The following is a 22,665-nucleotide window of genomic DNA, read 5'->3' as shown; positions in this document are numbered from 1 at the left end:
GCACGAGCCTGGCTGCACTATTTTGGCACAGACACAACTGAATAATGCTAATTACCTCATTTGCTGGTGAAAAAAATGCAAATGAGGTAAATTAGTGATTCAGTAAGGAGACAGGCATCTGTGCCAGAATAGTGTCTGCTGCAGAAATGTATTCGGCTACTAACCGAATACATTTCTACAAAAATCAATACGGGGGCATGGCAGCTGAAAGTAAAACATGCATTATAATCATTATGCATGCCAATGGCCAAAAATATGGTCATTGGCATAGAATATAGTTTGAAAATTATAAAACTAAAAGTTTTTTTGGCCAATTTGGGACATTTAAGCGTAGGGCAGTGACGTGCAAATGGGATAGTGCCAAAAATAAAGATAAAAATGTAAAAAGACAATTTTAAGTGAAATTTCCATTTTACCATTATAGTGGGTAGCATGCAGAACCAAAACAATAACAGGGAACAGTGGTTGCTAAAGAGAAAGGCTGTGGTGTAGTGGTGTAACAAGGGACTAAGGCAGTGGGGTATGCAAATGAGCAACATTTACTGAATCATAAAATGGGAGACCATGTCTGAATGCACCTAACAGTGTAGGAGCTATAATTCTGCAGTGTAAGCAGGAGAAGCAGCTGACATGACAAGGGGGTGTGTCATGCTTGGTATAAACACATTGGAGCTCCACCACTACCATTCGAGCTTAGTTAAGCACAGCTAAGCAAAGGAGTGTGTCTGTGGCTGTATTTACTTCTTCCATGAAATTAGTGGCATGTTCGCATCCAAGGGAGGGCCATTACTGCTCAAAAGTGTTTACTTTAGCTAAACGGGTTTGTGTGGTGCTCACTGGGTCTTAAACATAACAAAAAAATAAAAAAATAAAAACTGAAATAGCAGAACTGTTTACATTTCAGCAGCAGGTTTGTCCAATGTGCCATGGGGCTTAAAAGGAGCAGAAATGAGGAGGGGAAAAAAACAAAAAAAAAGGGAAATAGCAGAATAAAAGCAATCAAGTACAAATAGAGCTGGCAGGAAGAATGTATCATAGTCAACCAATCACACAGGCAGCATCTGCAGCACAACAGTATAAAGTGTGCAAACACATTTCAGTCTGTTTTTTCCCACAAACTCTGCACCCTTGGTGTACACACATGGGGGAATTTTAACCAACAAAATGTTAGGGGCTGCTGTCACTTTGATACTTCAGTATGTGCTAGAGGCTGAAGGTGGTGAGGAGGATAATGCTGGCAACTTCTGCAGACTGAGGAGGAGGAGGAGAGTGTTCATACCCAGGGTAACTTACCAGGAGCTACATGATCTGAAGATAGTAGAGAGTTACAGGCTGGACAGAGACATGCTTCATCAACTCTTTGAGCTGTGCCAGACTCACCTCAGACCCAGAGCCAACAGAGGGAAACCCATCCCAGTGGATACCAAGGTATGTGTTGCCTTAAGAATACTATCTACAGGTAGTTTCCAAAGACCTACTGGGGACATCATGCAGGTCTCATATTTACTCCCCCAGCACCTGTGAGGAGTGGACCAGCAATATGCGCCTCTTCCACTGTGTAGCAGACTACCCAGAGGTACTGGGTGCCATAGACTGCATGAACATCCACATCAAAGCACCACCCAGTGAGAGTAGGGTCTACTTAAATGGCAAGAGTGTCCACTCCATCAACTGCCAGGTCATGTGCAATGCCCAGGGCATTATCATGAATGTGTGTGCTGGCAGCCCTGGAAGCTATCATGACTCCCACATCTGAGATTCCTCATAGCTGTATCAGGAATTTGCCAGGGGGGACATCCTGTATGGCCATCTGGTGGGGGAAGCTGGCTATGCACTGGAGCTGTGGATGATGACACCCATCAGAAATGCACACACACCTACTCAAGAATGTCATAATGAGGCACATGCACAAACCAGGATCATTATAGAGTGTGTGTTCGGGATTCTCAAGTCATGGTTCTGCTGCCTTGAAAAATCTGGTGGAACCTTGCAGTACTATCTAGTCACATGTGCACACATGTTCATAGTATGTGCCATGCTACACAATATGATCCTGCGGAAACAACTGCAGCAGGAACAGCATGGGGAAGGGCCACACAGGCACAGAGGAACTTGGATGAGGACGCCCCTGAGCCAGCTCCTATAGGCAGATGGAGGTGTGCCCACTATGCCCTGGCCTTGGCAAAGAGACAATGCATAGCACACAAACTGACACTGTAGGCACCCAGGGACTGACACCTCTCTCCAACCTGCACATACAATAAAATGGATGACACACACATCAAACTACCTGTAACTTACCATGTATAGGCAGTATACTGCTTGCATCTGACATAGGCAGCCCTCAAGCACTATCCACACAACTGCTACAGGCACGAAATAAGTCAGTCTTCTTAACAATAAATGAATGCATTAGTATGTTCTGGTATTATATCTATGGTACTGCTGCATGCATGCAAGGGAATGGGGTGGCCTACTGGAATAGCAGCAGACAACCGACAGCTATGTGGGATACCAGGAAATGTTTGCCCAGTACTGGCCTCCCAACACTATGCAGTAGTACCCAAGGTGACAAATCCCACTGCAGTATATGTGGGGGGGGGGCAACTAACTGGGGGTCATAGGTCACAGGCATGGATGTCAGTGTGGTATCAAATACTCACCCCTCAGCCTCACCCAGCAAGTCAGCTGTAGAAAGCCATAAAGAAATGTCTGGCAAAGGTACACAAATGGCGACAATGATGAAATACCCCCTACAGACTTACGCAGTGATAGCACAGCAGGTCTTGCAGTTGCAGTAAGGCTCTGAAGAGTAAGAAGTCTGAAACTCAAATGTATGCCATTACTGTCTGACCTGTGGTTTTTACTGATATGCCTCTAGTCCCCAAGACACAATAGTATGCTAAATGGAATGAAAATGTAAAGCAAATATCAGCATAATCTGTGCAAATGTGTACAGTTGACAGGTGTTCCCCCTATATTCCTATAGAAATGCAGTAACATATATGTTTGCAGGGAAATAGCAGAGCACACACTGCCAGGGCTGTCCCAATACACATGATAACTTGTTGCATGTCCACAATATGCAGGGGTCAATGAGCTATGTATATGTGTGGTTAATACTGTCAGGATTTGGCCAGCACTTACTCCTGGCCATTGTGTTGTAGTGGCCTATGTACAGTGCTGTCTTTGACAGGGCAAGGTTCAGAGGACTGCAGTGCCAACTATTATGCATGTTAGCTACACATATGGTAGGAGATGTACACACTGTCCAGATGTCAATATCTGTTAATGCAGGAAAGCTGTACAGGTCATGGCCAGTGGGCCACACATATGGACAGTACACAGCTTGGAGTAACCAACAAAGTGCCTACCATACCTCTCAAATGTACAGACCTATTGCAGAATGTCCAGAGGTTTGGATCATAATTGTGGTCTATATAACATGAAATAGTGGTTGCCTGACAATTCACTGGCAAGTCACATAGGTCAAAGGTCAGAAAATAATGAAAGATTGTAGTGTCAGACTGCATACCCATAGAAACATGCATGCTAATCTAAAACCTTTCTAGGTTTGTAAGGCCAATACTTAAAAATGGTCCCTACATTTAGGCTTCCATCCCCCAATCACTTATGGCATTGTCCAGATGTCTGGATCTCAGAAGTTGGGTTACCTGAAGGTCAGTGTACTGCCAGTGTATAAAAAGTTGCCAACTTTCTGTGTCAGCACTGAAAACATGTCAGTGGCCAACATCCATACCCCTGGAATGACAGGTTGTCACAGAAGGAGCACAAGAATGCCTTGTATATTTGTTCTGCTTGCCCTAACATTGTATTTGCCTGCCAACTATTTTCCAGACAAGAAAGGGTCATGTCAAAGCAACAATGACAGACAGTGGGGAAGCAGACATCAAACCCATAACAGCAAACAAGCAATTACCAAACCGATCACTCAACTGTCTATGTTTGGTGGAACATGATTAACACCATGTACTCATGTGTGGGCTTTTGTCTGACTGTCATATTTTGTCTTGTGCAGATGTCAGTCTGTGATGGTATGACAGTTAGGCCCAAATGTAGCCTCATAATACCATTTAGCAACAAAAATCATCTAGGAACCACAGCAAATGGATGGTGCAATCATGGACAACCTGCTAAATAGGTACAATCAGAGGTGTGAAATCCACAACCCTGTGTGTGATGTAATGGCATGTATCCCAACATCAGAATTACAAATACATAGCAGCCACTGTGGCCAAAGCCTGTGACTGGACTACAGAAGGACAAAGATACATACATAAGGGGAAGGGGAACCACTGGCCAGACAAATGGAGAATGTGCACACCAGAACAGATTGTGGGGTAACATAGGTGCCATGTAGTGTAAGGAGTCAGTAAACATCACCTGCAAATACACAACACACACCCATGTAAGTAAGCAACAAAACAAAACCCGAACAATGGACACCTCAGAGACAAAATCACCTGGGAACCCCACAAACCTACACACCACAGACCATGTAGACTCCACACACAGGGGTCTTGCAAACACTGAGGCCTTATCCCAATCCCCAAACACCTACTCTACACAGAGAGGCTAACAGCACTGTCCCTCTACCCCATTCCATGCAGACTCTGCTGAGGTGACCCTTGTCTGGCATACAACACAATCCAGACCCTGCCTTGATGGGACTGTAACACATCTGGAACTCAATGCCCACTCCATCAACCTGTAGGTGCAGCATCAACCTGGGCTGTGATGTGCTCCCTGTATAAGTGCATGGGAAACACAGAAGACAGTCCTGTGATCCTACCTGTCTCCCTGCTGGACAAGGGCTCTGTGTGCTGACATGTCTTAACATGGGCTACACTCTCATCTGCATGGGTTATATGGGCTTCAGGGCCAATACCCTACTAAATTACAAACATTACTTTTATATTCGCCCCTGACACAGACACTTAAGCAGTTAGTGCCTAAGGATTCTGCAAAGCTTAATGCCTAAGGGGTCTGCGAGCTCTGCGGATGCTGCAGGAGCCCATACACCTACATTTCCATAGTAAAGTCTGCCAGAAGTGAAGCAGGAGCTTCGAATTTGTAGTTTATTTCTCAGTTAAGTGACTAAGGGGTCTGCGAATACTGCAAGAGCTCCGACACTTTAATTTCTATTTGTCTACGAGCTCTGCGAATGCTGCAGGAGCCCGTACACTTAAATTGCCATTGTAATGTCTGCCACAAATACGGCTATTAGTGCCTAAGGGGTCTGCAAGCTCAGCGAGCGAAGCAGGAGCTTCGCATTTGTATGTTTACTTCTTAAAGTGCCTTAGGGGTCTGCAAGCGCTGTGAATGCTGCAGGAGCTCCTACACTTCAATTACTATTTGTCTGCGAGCTTTGCGAATGCTGCAGGAGCTCTTACACTTTAAGTTCTATTTGTTACGCAACCACAAACTCGGCTGTTTAGTGCCTAAGGGTTTGGCAAGCTCAGTGGGTGTAGCAGAAGCTTCTGCGTTTTTATATTTTACCTCTTTTTCACCATAGACTCAAACACTTAGACTATTAGTTCCTAAGGGTTCTGCGAGCCCTGCGACTGCTGCAGGCGCGTCCACATTTCAATTCTGGTTTTATTTTTCGCCTCTGACTCCAATTCCCGCCCATATGTTACTTTGTAAATAATTACCCAATACCTTTTTCTCAACTAGCCACTAAATTCCATTACCTAGCCTCCTTTCAAACAGCTGAATATTACTCAGTTCTCATGGTTCTAATGAACAGCTAGTCCTTTTGTTAATTAGTTAATTTACAAAATACCTAGTTAATTTACAAAATACCTATTTCTCCCCATTTCTTAGTTAATTATTCTCCTCAGTTAGCTTATATATTACTTTACCTAGCCTCTTACTAAATAGCTGTATTCACATAATGCCTAGCCACTATTAAGCCACACGCCTGACTGGTTGCCATGAATTTTTCCCTCTTTAACTCCCTAAACAAATGTTTGTTCTTCTCTAGTGCATGATTCTCCCTACTTTGATAGTATAAATATAGTTAAAACTTGCCAGGGATATATATATAAAGCTTGCCAGGACGTTTTCCCTCTTTAACTCCCTAACAAATGTTTGTTCTTCCTCAATGCATGATTCTCCTTGCTTTGATAGTATACATAGATAAATATACCTCATATGTAAAGTACCTAGCTATTATCTTGCATATCTGTAGAAGTTCAATGTGTATATAATTTTGCTTCAAACGTATCTGTTTGGCCGAGACTGATACTGCATTATTACTACTGCATTTTTTTTCTGCTGAACTGCATAATTGCTATTTGACTCTGATTTGTACTGGATGATAGTGGCATACATTCTTTCTCTGCTACATTGTCTCCCTGTTCTCTCTTGCTTTATCTTTACCTTCCATTTTATTCTAACTCTCCCTCAAACATACTCTTCTTCTAGATAATCCTCACTGTCTTCAATACTTCCCTCTAAATCCCTTTACTTCTGCACTAACTCTTACTGTCTATTCCTACATTCCTCCTCTTCCTTCTCTCCCTACTTCTCACTTTGACCTCTTCCTCTCTCCCCCTAATACTTACATTTGTTTGTTTTCCCTACAGTACTCCACTCTTGAATGGTCCTGCTCTACCTCCCGAACTTACGGACTACCTCCTGCAAAAGCTCAGTTGACTTACCTGGACTTCCTCTACCCAATTAGTCTGGGCTCACCTGAAACAGTACCTCTGTGTGGAACCCCTAAACTGTTTTTCAGCACATGTATGCAGCCTTATACCTAACTCAAACAACTAAACCTCTATATTTTGTAAACTGGTCCATCAGTGGGTGTGACTCAGCAGCCTATGACAGTCCACAACATCACCCCTCTCACTGGTATTTAGTGACCTCTGTCCTCTTATCCTTTTCTGTACTCCTTTGAAGACTTACCCTTTATCTCCGTTTACTGTCTATTTTTTCCTTCACCTCAGAGTCTTGTGCTTTTGCTCTATCCTACTCCCCATCCCCTCTGCCTGTCATTTCTCCTTTCTCCACTAGGTGTCAGCACCATCCCGCCTTCTGCCTGCTCCTACTCTATTAATTTTATTAACAACTTTTCCTCCAAATACTTCAAAGGCCAAACCTCCCATAACTGTACTCCACCTTCCCTACCTTATATTTTTCGAGTGCTGCTCAAATTCTACTTATTTTTCCACCCAGTCTTACTGTACCTCTACCTACTCACCTCTGCTCCAACCTGAAGTGGCTGATACTTTTTCAGCTGGACTCTTCTGCCCCGCTGCTCCATCCTGCTGTGTTCACCCTGTGGGCTCACTCCGCTCCCCTACCCTACCCCCCAATTCTCACCCAGCCCCAGTGGTCCTACATTTATTGCCATCCCATACACCCTCCCTCTCACATCACCCAATCCCCTCACAACTATACTCCTCCCATTCCCCTCCAAAACCACCTCCCCCTCCAGCAACCACACCTCATCAATCAATTCTCCTCCTCACCCACCAACCTTACCTAACTCTGTCTAACCTACAAATTCTTTCACACCTCTAATCAAACTACTTTCTAAGATGCTCTCTTTTCCTACTACAATCCCTGGCCCTACAATACTCCTACTCCTCATTCTCCCTCTCTACTATACCACCTCTTATACCAACCTCTACCTAAACCCTCCACATCAACCACCACCTCCCTACCCTACTCATCATCTCCACAATATCTCTCCTTCTTTAACTCCCTTTCACCCCACCTTGTTCTCAACATTAAAACTCTTCAAAATCCCCACCAAATACTACAAACCTAAACCCACCACCTTCCATCCATTCCTAACCAAACACACTCCTAACAAACTTACTCACCTTCTTTCCTACCTCAACTTAGTAGGCGACATTCATCCCAACCCTGGACCAAACATTTCACAAACAAATAACCTTAGCTCCAACAACAAACCAAACTGTAAATACCTCAAATTCCTCACCATCAACGCCCAAAGTTTAGCTAATAAAATTACCCACTTTCATGCCTGGCTTAACCATAATTCTCCTGACATATTAGCCATCTCAGAAACCTGGTTAAAACCACACATAACTGACACCGAATTCCTTCCCCCCGGCTTTCACTCTCTCCGATCTGACCGCCTAAATAAAAGAGGTGGTGGTGTAGCACTAATCTACTCCAGTCACTTATCCATCACTCCCTTCCCAAATCCTTTCCCCTCCTTTAATAACACTGAACTAGTATCTGGCATTCTAAAATTAAATGACCATAAAAGTATCTGCATCATCTCCCTTTACATTCCTCCTGGTAACAACACCAAAACCCTGGAAGATATCCTCTCTTGGACCTCCTCAAACATTAATTATGAAACCTATATAATGGGAGATGTAAATATTGACTGGCAAAAAATCAGTAGCCATAATCCCACTTTATCTATCAATCTCTTCAACTATACTCACCTTATTAATTCTACCACCAGGCCCAACAAAACTAACCTCACAGGCTCCATCCTAGACTGGATCCTGGTGTCTCACCCTAACAGAACCACCACATCTGGTGTCACCCCCAACCCACTAGGAGACCACCTCCCTGCCTTCACCCACAGAACCACTTCCTCTTCCTCTTTCTCCCACAAACTCTTATATACATGCAATTTAACTAACTTTAACCCTTCCACCTTCTCAGACTCCCTCAAAATCACCAACTGGAATCTACTAGAAACCCTACCCCTAGACGAAGCTGTTGATCTCTTCAACTCCAAATTCCTTACTGTCCTAAACTCCCTAGGTTCAATACGAACAAAAAGAGTTAAAGCCAAGACTGCTCCTTGGCTAACTAAAGAAACCAAAAAAATCATGCAACAAAGAGATAAATCTTGGAAAAGCTATCTACATCATAAACAACCTGAAGTCCTACTTAAATACAAACAGCTACGAAACCTAGCCAAAAAACAAGCCATAATAGATAAAAAAGTCCTACTACAACCATCTAGAAATAAATCACACAAAAAACCCTAAAAAATTCTTGAATTCCGTTAACTCTCTCCTTAAGCCTGGTACAACTAACAACCCCTGCCCTGACACAAGCAAATCTGACCAAGACATTGCCAAACGTTTTAATACCTTCTTCACTTCTTCTGTTGCTGAACTAACCAAAACCTTCCCCAACAACACTTCCCCACCCCTCTCTGCCCAAGTTTCCCATGCCTCGACCCCTTCAACTCCTATCTTTGAATTTAAACCTGTGTCTACCCTCCTTATAAAAAAACTTCTCTCCAAACTTAAACCTTGCACCAGTGCCCCTGACAACATCCCCTCCTCCTTCTTAAAAACAGCCTCTGACAGTATTGCACTCCCTATCAGCATCCTGATAAATAGATCAATGCTCGAGTCCTATGTACCCAAACTATGGCGCTCTGCTTTTATTCTTCCACGCCACAAAGGTGGAAAAAACTGCAGCTTCTCCAACGTCCGCCCCATAGCCATCCTCTCACCTATCTCCAAAATTCTTGAAAAATGCATTCACCTGCAGCTCATGCCATTCCTTACCAAACACCAGCTGCTCTCTCCTACCCAACACGGCTTCTGCCCCGGACATAATACCAACACAGCCCTTCTCTCCTTTTTACACTCTGTCAACTCAGCTTGAAACTCAGGCAACTTAGTTTCATCTGTTCTATTAGACTTATTTAAAGCTTTCGATACCATCTCCCACTCTCATCTACTAAATCATCTATCTAACCTCAACATCTCCCCAAAAATTCTATCCTGGTTTTCCAGCTACCAGACAGGTCCCAAGCCATGAAATGGGGCCAAGCCTCCTTCAGCTTCCTTCCCACCCCCACAGGAGTTCCCCAAGGGTCCATACTTGGCCCTCTGCTATTTAACATCTTCATTAATGATTTCCATAAAGCCATTCCCCATTCCCAATACCAGAATTATCCAATATGCAGACGACTCAACTCTGATCTGCTATGCCTCCAACTTTACAGATCTCAAGTCTCTAACTCAAACCGCCTTCTCAACCACTGAAAAATGGATGCACCAAAACCACCTCTCACTTAACACTAACAAAAAACTAAGATTCTTCTATTTACTGACTCCAAATCCACCCCCACCCCCACAGAAAAAAACTAATTCAAAATTACTAGCCTAAACAACTCCATCATTGACATCGTTCCCTCCGCCAAACTCCTTGGGGTCACCATCAATGAACACTTCAAATTCAATACCCACATACATCTTAACATTCAGAAAACCCACATAAAACTCAGCCTATTGTACAGAAACAATCAATTCCTCTCCCCCTCTACTAGACAGACCTTGGCCACTAAATATCTCCTCCCATCTCTTCTATATGGGGCTCCTCTGCTTACTAATCTATTCTCCACCCTAACCTCTAAACTGGAAGTATGTTATAATAAAATCTCCAAATTCGCCAACAAGGCAAATTCCCGCTCTCATCACTGCACCTCCTTACAAACTTTAAATTGGCTTGAACTCCCTAATCAACTAGACTACCTCCAAATTGTCTCTGCCCACAAACTAATATTCCAACCTACAAACTGCCCCGCACTGTCCAATATTCTTCAACCATATATCACCCCCAGACCACTTAGATCTTCTTACCAAAACCTTATTTCCATCCACAAACCCAAGCACCCAGCTGGTCAACTTCTACTCTCCTTTTCCCTAGCTAAAAAATGGAACACCCTGCCCTCTACTCTGAGGACATGCAACAACCTACACTCCTTCAAAACTCAACTTCATGGCTACCTACTAACTCAAAGAAAATGTAATTGCACTCTTCACTCTTTACCTCCCAAGCTCTCATCTTCCTTCTCTCTTGGCTAAACTTCATACATTACTAATTTCCCCCTTCGTCCTTTATTGTTAATGCAACAAATATATTTACTCCCGGACTTATACTTAATGCCACTCATCCTCCAGGAGAATACTAATTTTTTACTTCCTAGTTACTTAACTATGAATGACCTCAATATTGACTGCTTTTACCAGATGTCTGTGGAATTTCCACCTAATTTTGACTGAAAAAAAATGTTTTCTTTGTATTTTAAGTTGTTGTATTTCTTGTATTATTTGTATTTTTATTTGTATTTTCATCAGAATGTAACATTGTACTGTGGAGCTTTTCTCCCCGGGCCTCCACTGAAAATGGGCTCTCGGGCCCAGTGGACCTCCCCGGTCACCAACTGTAATAAATAATATAAATAAATAAATAATGTCATAGCAAGCCACCAAACTATACAAAACTGTCTGTCAGTGGTTCACCACATTACTCTGTACTGCTCTGCCACTGAAATACCTGGAAGTCACAACGCTATGTGGAATACACTACACATATAATGGACATGACTGCACAGTAGAATGCACTCTGTACCCACACCCACACCTCCCAACCTCTGACATCAAGACATCTGGACAAGGACATAAATAAAAGTGGGACAAAGGCACAATGATAGGCACGTGTTGTGAACATTGCCCTTACATACTGAGAAAGCTGGGAAGATGAGGGGTTTTGCATTAGTGGGAATTGTCTGAAAGCTATGTAGTCTAAAACAGTAATGTCTGTAATTATGTTGTAACTTCAGTCTTCAATTATGTGCAACTAACTTGTCATAAAAACACAAGTTTATGTAGACTGGATGAAACCTGGACAATCTGCCAAAAATTTACAGTTGAAAGGTATGGCCACACCAGGATATGACCTCTCCGTAAGAAAGATGTCACACAAGCAGGAGATCCTCAGTCAGTGTATCACCAAGTTGCTGAACTGTTTACACAGTGTCATCAGTCAACCAGCTGTAGCCACACCTTCCAACTGGCCTTATTGGGCAAGAATGTGTATAGCCAGGCTCATAATATTGGTCTGTGCATCATACATCTTGTATTCCTCTGGTAAAGCACTATGATGATCTGAGGATGTCTGTCACTAAGTAATGACACAATACATTGCAGTGTCAGACTACAGATATGTCAAAAAATATCTGCTAAACAAACCCAGTACCCCTAGGAAAGTCTTGTTTACTTCTGAGAGGTATGGCTGTAGCACACAAAACCCCGGACCAGAGTACACCTGCCTCTGGAATGGAGTCCCACTCTCACCATAGAAGGTCGCACTGAGCATGCTCCTACAATTAGAGAATCACAGGCCATGTTGGAACCCACATCGGACTATATGACTGTATTGTGTATGTATGTCTTTGCATACAGACATCTATGTACATCTTAACTGTCCCTACACACACCCATCAGACAGGATTACCCTCAGCTAGCTGTAGGTGGCCCATATGAGATATATCTGAATCTGTTGTGTGTGACACACAGATATATATATATATATATATATATATATATATATATATATATATATATATATGAATATATATATATATATATATATATATATATATATATATATATATATAGGCAACAGATAATATGTCAAGCATACAGACACATAGATGTGGGGAAGTGAGAGACAGACAGTGATAGATAGACAGAGGGACACACACACACACAGTAAGTCACACACACACACAGATACTCTGAATGGCATAGAGTGATGCTGTGGACAGCGGCATATGGGTCATAACCAGTCACACGTGACAGCATGAAGGTGAGCCCCATTGTATAATACTGCTGAGGTGGGGGTTATAATATCACATCACTTGCCTTGTGTGTGTGTGTGTGTGTGTGTGTGTGTGTCTGTGTCTGTAGGTCTAAGTATTAGGAGGCTGTTCCCATTTAGTACACTTCCCATTGCCCTACTTCATAAGATCTGCTGCTGGCATTCACCTTAGAAATACCATTGGATACCTATCAGGCCTATAAGCCCTGTAGTTCTTGTGATAACTGCATAATACTATAGTGCAAATAACTAAATAGGCAGGGGTTCCATTCCCAGTTCTGGCAAGTGTGTGTGTGTGTGTGTGTGTGTGTGTGTGTGTGTGTGTGTGTGTGTACCTGTGTCTGTAGGTCTAAGTATTAGGAGGCTGTTCCCATTTAGTACACTTCCCATTGCCCTACTTCATAAGATCTGCTGCTGTCATTCACCTTAGAAATACCATTGGATACCTATCAGGTCTATAAGCTCTGTAGTGCTTGTGATAACTGCATAATACTATAGTGCAAATAACTAAATAGACAGGGGTTCCATTCCCAGTTTTGGCAAGTGTGTGTGTGTGTGTGTGTGTGTGTGTGTGTGTGTGTGTACGCGTATGTAGGCTGAAGTATTTTGAGGACTTTCCCACCCAGTACAAATCCCAGTGCCCAACATTAGCAGTCCTGCTGAAGTCATTCACCTTAGAAGCACCTTTGGGCACTTATTAGCCCTATAAGCTCTGTAGAGCGTGCAATAACTACATAACACTACAGTGCAAATAACTAGATAAGGAGGGGTTCTACTCTCAGGCTCAGAAAGTTTGTGTGTATAAATGTATGTGCAAGAGTGTGTATGTTTGTAGGATGAAGTATTTTGAGGACTTTCTCACCCAGTGCCCTACTTTAGCAGTCCTGCTGATATCATTCACCTTAGAAGTACCTTTGGGCACTTGTCAGCCCTGCAAGTTCTGTAGCACATGCAATAACTGTGTAACACTATAATACAAATTACTAGATAGGCAGGGGTTATATTCTCAGGTCTGGCAAATGTGTGTGTGTGTGTGTGTGTGTGTGTGTGTGTGTGTGTGTGTGTGTGTGTGTGTGTATGTATATGTACAAGAGTTTGTAAGTGTGTTTGTTTGTAGGGCAAGTATTTTGAGGACTTTCCCCACCCACAACACTTCCCAGTGCCCTACTGTAGCAGTCCTGCTGATGCCATTGCCCTTAGAAGTACCTTTGGACAGCACTCTGCCCTATAAGCTCCATGGTGCATGTAATAACTAAGAAACAGTATAGTACAGATAACTAGCTAGGCAGGGGTTCTCCACTCAGTTGTGGCAAATGTATGTGTGTGTGTGTAAACATGTTTGTAAGTGTGTATGTTTGTAGGGTAATGTATTTTGATGACCCTTCCCACCCAGTACATTTCCCATTGCCATACATTACAAGGCCTCTTAATGTAATCACCTTAGACATACCTTGTGACACTATTAAATCCTTTACTGTATCTCATGTGATAACTGTGGACCAATGTAGTATACATAACTAGACAAGTAGGGGTTCTAATCTCAATACTGGCAACTGTGATACTGTGCGTGTGCTTGGGTGAGACTCATATCCTCTGGGGTTGTGGGTTATACTGTTTTGAGGCATGTACCACCCAGTACATGTCCCATTGCCCTACTTTACAAGGCCTGCTGATGTCAGTCTCCCTAGATGTACCTGTATACACTTGTCAGCTTTCTAAGCTCTGTGGTGTATGCAATAACTGCATAAAACTATAGTGAAAACAGATAGGTAGGGATTCTAATCTCAATACTGACAACTATAGTAGTGTGTGAAGCTTATCCCTTGTAGCTGTTGTGTGTGTACGTTATACAATTTTAAGGCCTGTTGACCCCCTACCCATGACATTACTTTAAAGACCCTGCTATTGGCATCTGCCGCACATGCACCATGTAACACTATGCAGCCCATACCAGTCATTTGTACAGATGTACATGGGATATCCACATGTTTGCAGCCTATATGTGGTCTGTGTCCCCTGATAATGAGCATTCCTGTGATATCATTGCCAAATATGTCACAGTTACCATACTTACACACATGTCAGCATCAGACATCATACCTGACTGACACATCATGCTGATACAAAGTCTGTCACACTATCACTTGTGCAAGTATGTAGGAGCAATAGACAAGACCAATCTCTATGTCTGGTGGGTTATCCCACCATCCAGGAAGTGATTTGCAAGATTACCTGTTGTAAGAAGTTGTGTATGTCCCAGGCATATAATGTATATGGAGCATGGCATGTGTACGCAGCACTATAGTACATACAAGTGGATATGTAGGGTTACTAATATGTCTATTAGCAAATGTGAATGTGCTTCTGTATGCACAGCCCCTGTGGTTGTCTTCAGTGTGTGTATGTGGTGGCTATACCATTTTGTGTGTCTCTTCCACCCTGTGAACTCTCCCATTGCCAACCTAGTGTCAGCCCATACAGATGTCATCCACAGTACAAGCACAGTTGCACAGTTTCTAACACCAAGCCACTGTGATGCAATGGTCATATCATTGCATATTGTACATTAATAGATGGGTCAGTCATCTACTCTGACAAGTGTCCCCTCCATGTGCATGTGTGTCTTAATGAATGTCCCTATGCAGTGTTGTGTGTGTGTGTGTGTGTGTGTGTGTGTGTGTGTGTGTGTGTGTGTGTGAGAGAGAGAGAGAGAGAGAGAGATGGCTCTAACATGTTAAGGGCCTCTGAACCCACCATTGCCAGTCCTAACAGTCCATGCAATTGTCACCCACTTCAATAGTAGTGGCAGACACTGCCACACTACAGTACCACTGTGCTATCTTTGTTAGGTATCTAGCTCTATTATTCATAAGATTGTGCAGGTAGGGGCTGTGCTCAGCCCTTTGTCAGCTGTCTCATGTACAGGACTATGACTCTGTGTGCACTACCAGCATGAGAGGCCAGACATGCATATGAGATAGCAGATACACATGCTGGTTACTGTCAGGTTAGATTAACACAGGCTGACCTGTGTCAGGAATACATACCCCAAACCTGTCATACACAGTACCAGGCAAACCCTCATCAACTGCATGATTGTTGAGTGGATGTGACAGAAATGGCAGGGGCAACAGGTGCTGATAGATGAATCTGTTGCAGTGAATGTAATGGCTAAGCTGATGAGGGATCTAGTGCCAGTACTCAAGTAACCTCCTCTGCATGTGTGAGCCTGTGGTCCTACAGAACACCCAGGTGACATGTATGCAGGCTAGGTGGCTGTGTCAAGGGTATGTGTGCAAGGTCACACTGTCTGCCACAATTGCCCCTCAAACACTGTTGCATATAAACACACCTGGCAAATATGCACATGTACAGCTGTACCTTGGTATGAAAAGGTCACTGTGTTTCCACTCCACCATACTCATCATTGCTACTGTCAGCAGGCCCACAGCCTGCAGACACACAAACACCTGGAACACAACCAGAATACAGTACATGACACTACAATCAGTCAGCAGTACTAACAGCAATAGTGCATCATGGCTAACAAGGTACATACACCTCGATATGTACCCATAACTACTGCCAGCAGACAGCACCTTACACAGCGTAACATTGCTACACTGTACCATAGTCACCATGTGTATCAGACTCATATGAGCATGAATGTGCATTAATGGTATGGATAACTGGGTTGTGGCAACATATCATCACATGCACAGGGTGTGGTGTTGGATTGCCAGAGGCCTAAGCTGGGTCATATGGCTGACATCATGTGTATTTGTGTGTGTGTGTGTGTGTGTGTGTGTGTGTGTGTGTGGGGGGGGGGTCTGGTGGGGCGATGTTCAACTGGGCTGTGCAGAGGAGCTGTGCATGTCTGGTAGTGACTTGCCTGGGATAGGGATGTGTGAGTGTTCGTCTGCACACCTACAAGCAATGTGGATGCCCAACACAGGGCTATGCTGGACAGCTGTGGACCATCTCCCAGCAGGGATGTGGTAACTGGTTCTGCCAGGAGATCACTGACACCACCAGGCCCAAGGAGAGATGCAGTACTACTCCTTGATGGTGACTGCTCTCTGCTGGACCCGCATCTCTAATGGGACTGGCCAGGACAATGTGTCTATGGCCTGCGGAGTGGTGTGGACAGCACCCTCCTTTCAGTAGTGCTGTTGGTACTGCCACTATGGGACTGTGAATGTGCAGGGCAATGTGGGCTCACAGCTGATCATGTCACTAACCTGCATCCACCTGGCCAATGGCCTACTTCCACCACATGCTGAAGCACAGACATTGCACGGTTGAGCAGTGACAATGTCTCACCTCACTGTCTATCCACAACATTGGCAAAATGATATATGGCATCACAACTGCAGTGGAGGTCGTCTCTCATGGCAGGGAGTGCTGCATTTATGACCCTGAGCATCTGTCTGGTGTTGCAGTCAGTACGCACCTGTGCCTCCATGACAGACTGTTACATGCATCTGGTGACACCTGCCATGGCACTTGCAACAGGGGCTTGATGGACAGCAGTCCTCTGTTGAGCACCCTTGTCCATCTGCCTGTGTGTGACCTCATCTGCTCTCTGCCTATGGCTGGTGTCTACACTCACACTCGCCATACTCAACACACTAGCCTCTTCCATGCCACCACCCTTAACCTGTCCATTATCCATGGCTGCTAGGAACTGGGCATGTTTGGGCATACTGACTGTGTGGGGGGACATGGCGGGTGTAAGTGGGATACCAAACAATGGCATGGATCCGGACACCGACAACCCCACTTGTGCCTCACTATAACCACCATTGTCATGGGGATCTGCTAAGATACTGACATCAGGTTTTGAAGGGGAGGGACAACAACTCCTGTGTTCCTCTGCGAGGGGAATACAACATATGTAAATTAATACCCTGCAGTATTATGCTTGCTGATATATGTATATATATATATATATATATATATATATATATATATATATATACACACACACACACACACACACACACACACACACACACACACACACACACACACATGCACATGCACACATGCACACACACATACACACACACACACACACACACACACACACACACACACACACACACACACACACACACACACACACACACACACTCCTAATATAGTTTGGCACAGCTGTGACACCTATGGGCCCTTCAGAGCAGACCTTATGGTAGTTCTGCCTGCTGCATTCCATATCTTTCACTGCTACTGTCAGGCCCACAGCAAAGGGTGACAAATCTTCTGTGTGCTGGGCCTAGTAGTAGAAAGGCAATTGTGGTCAAGACCAAGGCTATTGGAGTGAGATATACAGTGCCACCAAGTGCATATGCATGCACTGTAAGAGCTGACTTACTGCTATACAGACCACACACAATGAGAAGGTGTAATTATATGTGATGATAACTGATGAGGGGACAAGACTATGCACTATCATTGAAATACATACACAGTTCAGACTCACAGGGATTCATTTCAGGCAACATTGCAGGACAGCACAATCCAACCAATTTATAAACCAAACCACTTAAACTTACTTTAACTAAAGAAGATTTGTGTTTAAGTGGTTTGATTTATCTAATTTATGTTATTATTGTTTTATTGAACTAATTAATATGAGTATATAAGCATGTGATTTGGGTTTGTAATTTATCTTCCTTGAAGGCTTTGTGCCGAGAGATCAGAAGTGAATAAATTGTTTGGATTGTGCTGGCTGGTCATTTTATTCATTATATATTTGTTTTTTGTGGTCTTGAAACATTGCAGGACAGTCTGTAATACATACAGGAAACATGTAATGTGCTAGGTACATAGCCTCATAAGATGATGCCAGGATATTGGTCCTGATGCCTCATATGTCTGGCCCAGATTTTTGCCCATGTGCCTTCCAAGCCAGCACCTGTTTCCCTTATACAGCCAGGATGCATGCGGGATCCCTGGGGTGTCTCATCCATTTCCCATGCAGTCATCCAACTTCTTCTTCAAGAGGGCTATACATGTACTCTGCTAGACACTGGGAAGGAGTGTATTTAACAGACCGTGTATTTTGTGGGACACTACACTATCCTGCCAACAAGTACTATACATGTCACAGACCAGGTGAGGGCCTTGCGTGCACAGGTCACCTATGATCAGCCTGTATGAGAGTGAGTACAGGGACAGGGCTTTCAGCCTACCTGTATAGGATAGGTGTTGCAGACCCTGGAATTGCCTGGTCAGGACCCTCTGTGTCTCTGCAACTGCTGCATTTGCTTAGCCAGGTACATGCCAAAGGAACCATAGTACTTGGTAATGCATCTGATAAGGGTGGAGTACAAGGATGTTGTGGCCTCCTGGTTCCTGGATGACATACCCGTATTTGTAAGGTGGGCCATGTAGACAGCCTTCTGTACAATGGTGCCCACACGGTTGGAAACTGTCAGTTTGTACCAACCTTGGCACACAAGTTGCCTTATACCTGATTTAATGCTCAGTACATTATTACTGTCATAATTAGTCTGGATGACATCTTTCACAGCAGGGAGAATGATGCCTCTCCTGGCATTCAGTTTGCAGACTTGCTTCTTGCACCAGTCATTAAATGGGTGAAAGCCTCTTGGAAGATGCTCAGATCAGTAGGGGAATGTAAGACAGTGGCCAGCTTCCAAGCATCTGTATACCTGGTCAGCCACAGACCACTGCTTTTCTTCTGTACTACATATATCTCAAACAGTAGAGGCCCCTAGACTGATCTTTGGGGTACACCGCTTTGGAAGACTCGACTACTAGAGCTGGTTTCCACTACTTTGACCAAGTGAGTACTATCATTGGGCCAGTTAGCTACCCATCTGGTAACATACAGGTTGGTGCCTAGCTATGTAAGCGTATGTATCCTGGCTGCCTGGGGATTATTGTGAGAGAATTGGGCTAGGTGAAGGTAGGCATTGTTCACTATATTCCCCTTGTCCTTGTGTTTGTTGACAACTTCAGAGAGGTTGACCAGGTTTAACAGGCCTGATCTCTCTTTGACAATACCATGCTGTGTAGGCTCAGGCATTTCAATGTTGCTGATGTCCCTGTTCATAATGTCCTTAATATTGTCCTCCATGCCTTGAAGAGCAGGCTACTTAGGCTAATGTGCATATGATTGGCTGGTTTAGTGGATTGCTCCGACTTTGTGTATGGATGATAGTGGCTGCCCTCTGTGCAGATGGGATGACACCAGTGCTCAGGCTGTGGTTGACTACTGTGCAGAATGGATCTGTGACCCCATGCCTGTTTTCATGTAGGATTCAGCCAGGTATGGTATCAGGCCTATGGAGACTTCTGTGTTTCACCTGTGAGAGGGCATTACAGACCTGCTTCCTGATGGTGAGGGGAGGGGGCAGGTGCTGTGCATCCATATGTGTACCAATGGGGAGGCAGGGGGGTGATGTTTACACTTCACCTGTCTGCAGCTGGTTGTCCATATCTATGTCTTATGTGTATGTAGTGTTACTAACCATCACTACAGAGTACATTTGTATGTTGCCTCTGGGATTGCAGACACATGTGTGGAAGGCCTAGTGATTGGCCTTGGTGCATGTGTCCAATTTGCACTCAAAGATAGCATTAGAGTAATTCACCTGTGACCTTATTTGCTTGTGCAGACCAAGGTGACATTGATTCCAATAAGGCACCTGTTCCTTCTTGGCCCTGTCCAGCAATTATTTCTACCTATTATGGTATTTGTGTATTGCTGCTGTTCACCATGGACATTTACCCTACCTTGAGGTAGATGATGTTGTTCTGTCAGGAATTGCTGAGTCCATACAGCTATGTAGGTGACCACATAGTATTGTGGTGTGGGGCTGGACACTACTGCTAGTTCCAACTAATGGGACTTTGGCTGTAAATCTACTTTTACCTGCTCAGAGGAGATTTTTAATAATTTGTGTAAAGTTAATTTTGTTTGACCCTGACGGGGGGGGGGGCAGGGGAGATGGTGACCTGAACAGTGATAACTATGTGGTCAGATTTTACCAAGGAGGATGACAGTATAGGAGTGCTACAGTGGCTACAAATGTTGGTTAGGAGCAGGTACAGGTTATTTCTTGATTGGCTGATCCACTGCATTGCCATTGACAAAGCTGAGGAATCACTGTGCATTCATGTTCAGGTGGCATAGGTCATGCACACTATGGTTGGGTAGTTGAAGTCACCTAGGAGCAGGATAGATGATTGAATCCTGACAGATTCCAGCAAGTCCCAGTAGGTGCGGTGGGTGTTCATAGTCATGGTTGGAGGCCTGTAGCTAGCTATGATTTCAGTAGGTGTTTTGTCAACTGTTAACTGCACTTGTGATGCCTCCCATGCATCATGTGTTTGGCCAGCCAGGAGGTGTGTATGTATATGTTATGTTAAACACTCCACCTCCTGTTGCTTTGCAACCTTCCATTTGGGGTCTAAACATATGATGGTAGGAGTAATCTGGCAAGGTTAGTGGGCTTTCCACAGCTGCAAAGCAGGTATGAGTAACTGCACAAATGTCGGTATCCTACAGGACAAGGTATGCCTGCATTGACATATGTTTCATGCTAAGACCCCTAGGTCCTGCTAGAGCAAGACATTTGCACAAGGGCACATGTCACTGGTGGGCAAAGGCCAGAAAATAGTGTCACTTTATGAATCTAGCTGAAACACAAGTAGTTGCCAGCAAAGATGGTGTCGCATTCACAGGTCTACTCAGCAGGATATAACTTCTGACAATCAAATGTATGCTATTATGTTATGATTTCAGTCTTTAATGGGTTGCCAGTGATGTGCCAGACAACTGTATGAGGCTTTGACTATAAATAAGAGGCAGACATGTGGTCAGTCTGCAAAACCCTGGACAGTTGTCTGGTATGGGCTCAGTATATAACATATAGTTCAACATACACTTCTGCACCTGTTGTGCTCTATGCAAATAACCTATATAAATCTCTTACATTTGTAGGACAAGCATATGTATCATAGTAGCATTCATAGGTGACATATGAATATATACAACATTCCAGGTAGCTGACCCAACAGTGTCACACTCAGTATTGCACAACAGACACTCCAGTAGTAGTTATACATGAACTGACCTTTGCTGGGGTGACTCAGGGGCTAGATATGTAATCCATGTCAATGCAGATAGGGCAAGCAGGAATGGCCATAGGTGCCAAACAGCAGCATTTGAGTCCAGCAAGTCTTATTGCGACCTAATGTTTAATGTCTTATTTGACATTATTGCATCCCCCTTCTGCATTCCATTATAAGCATGCATGATTGACATATCTGTTATAGTGCTGAAGAGTTTCCTCAGAATACTGCAAATGGTTAGGTTTGTGTAGTCGCAGTCTGTCTTTGTGTAGATGGGTTCAGATCTGCATTGCATATGCAGCAGCTTGCCTTTTGTAGGTAATGCTCATGAGCAGGTGATGATCTGTGCACCAATTGGTGTCTCCCACTTGCTACTTGCATCCAGAGCAGCTGTGTTGTCTTTCCATTAGCCAATGCCATAACAACACAGTGCTATAATTAAGTCCTGCATGTGGGCCTTTCCCCTTTTCCTTGCTTGTGTGGAGGACATTATGGAGGTGTGGGGGCTACAGCTTCACAGATAGTAGGTGGAAATACCTCTCAGGAGAAGACATGTGGAGACAGCCCAACAACATCATGAAGGGCAAAGCTCCAGAATTGGGTACATATTGTAAGTAAGTATTGCTGTTATAAACATACAGGATTGCTAGATTAACAGAGTTTATCTGTACATGCATTTTCTGAGTGACTTGATGTCTGACATGCCTCTCAATTGTCCAGATGCCCACAGAATGTCCAGAGGTTTGCCTGTTATGTTTTGTTTGTTCCTCAGACAACGTCTGTTTTTGTGAAATCAGTAGGATAATGTGAGGATTGTAGTCAGTAAATGTTGACATCCACTAGTGTTTCAGACATCATATACTTCAAGGATGTTCTGTTACAACAAACCCTGTAAAACCAACAACTGTT

This window comes from Protopterus annectens, chromosome 3.part1 (genome assembly GCF_019279795.1).
Source record: "Protopterus annectens isolate FY-2018-M chromosome 3.part1, PAN1.0, whole genome shotgun sequence".
Classification (NCBI taxonomy): Eukaryota; Metazoa; Chordata; order Ceratodontiformes; family Protopteridae; genus Protopterus; species Protopterus annectens.
Note: the sequence above shows the minus strand (reverse complement) of the source record.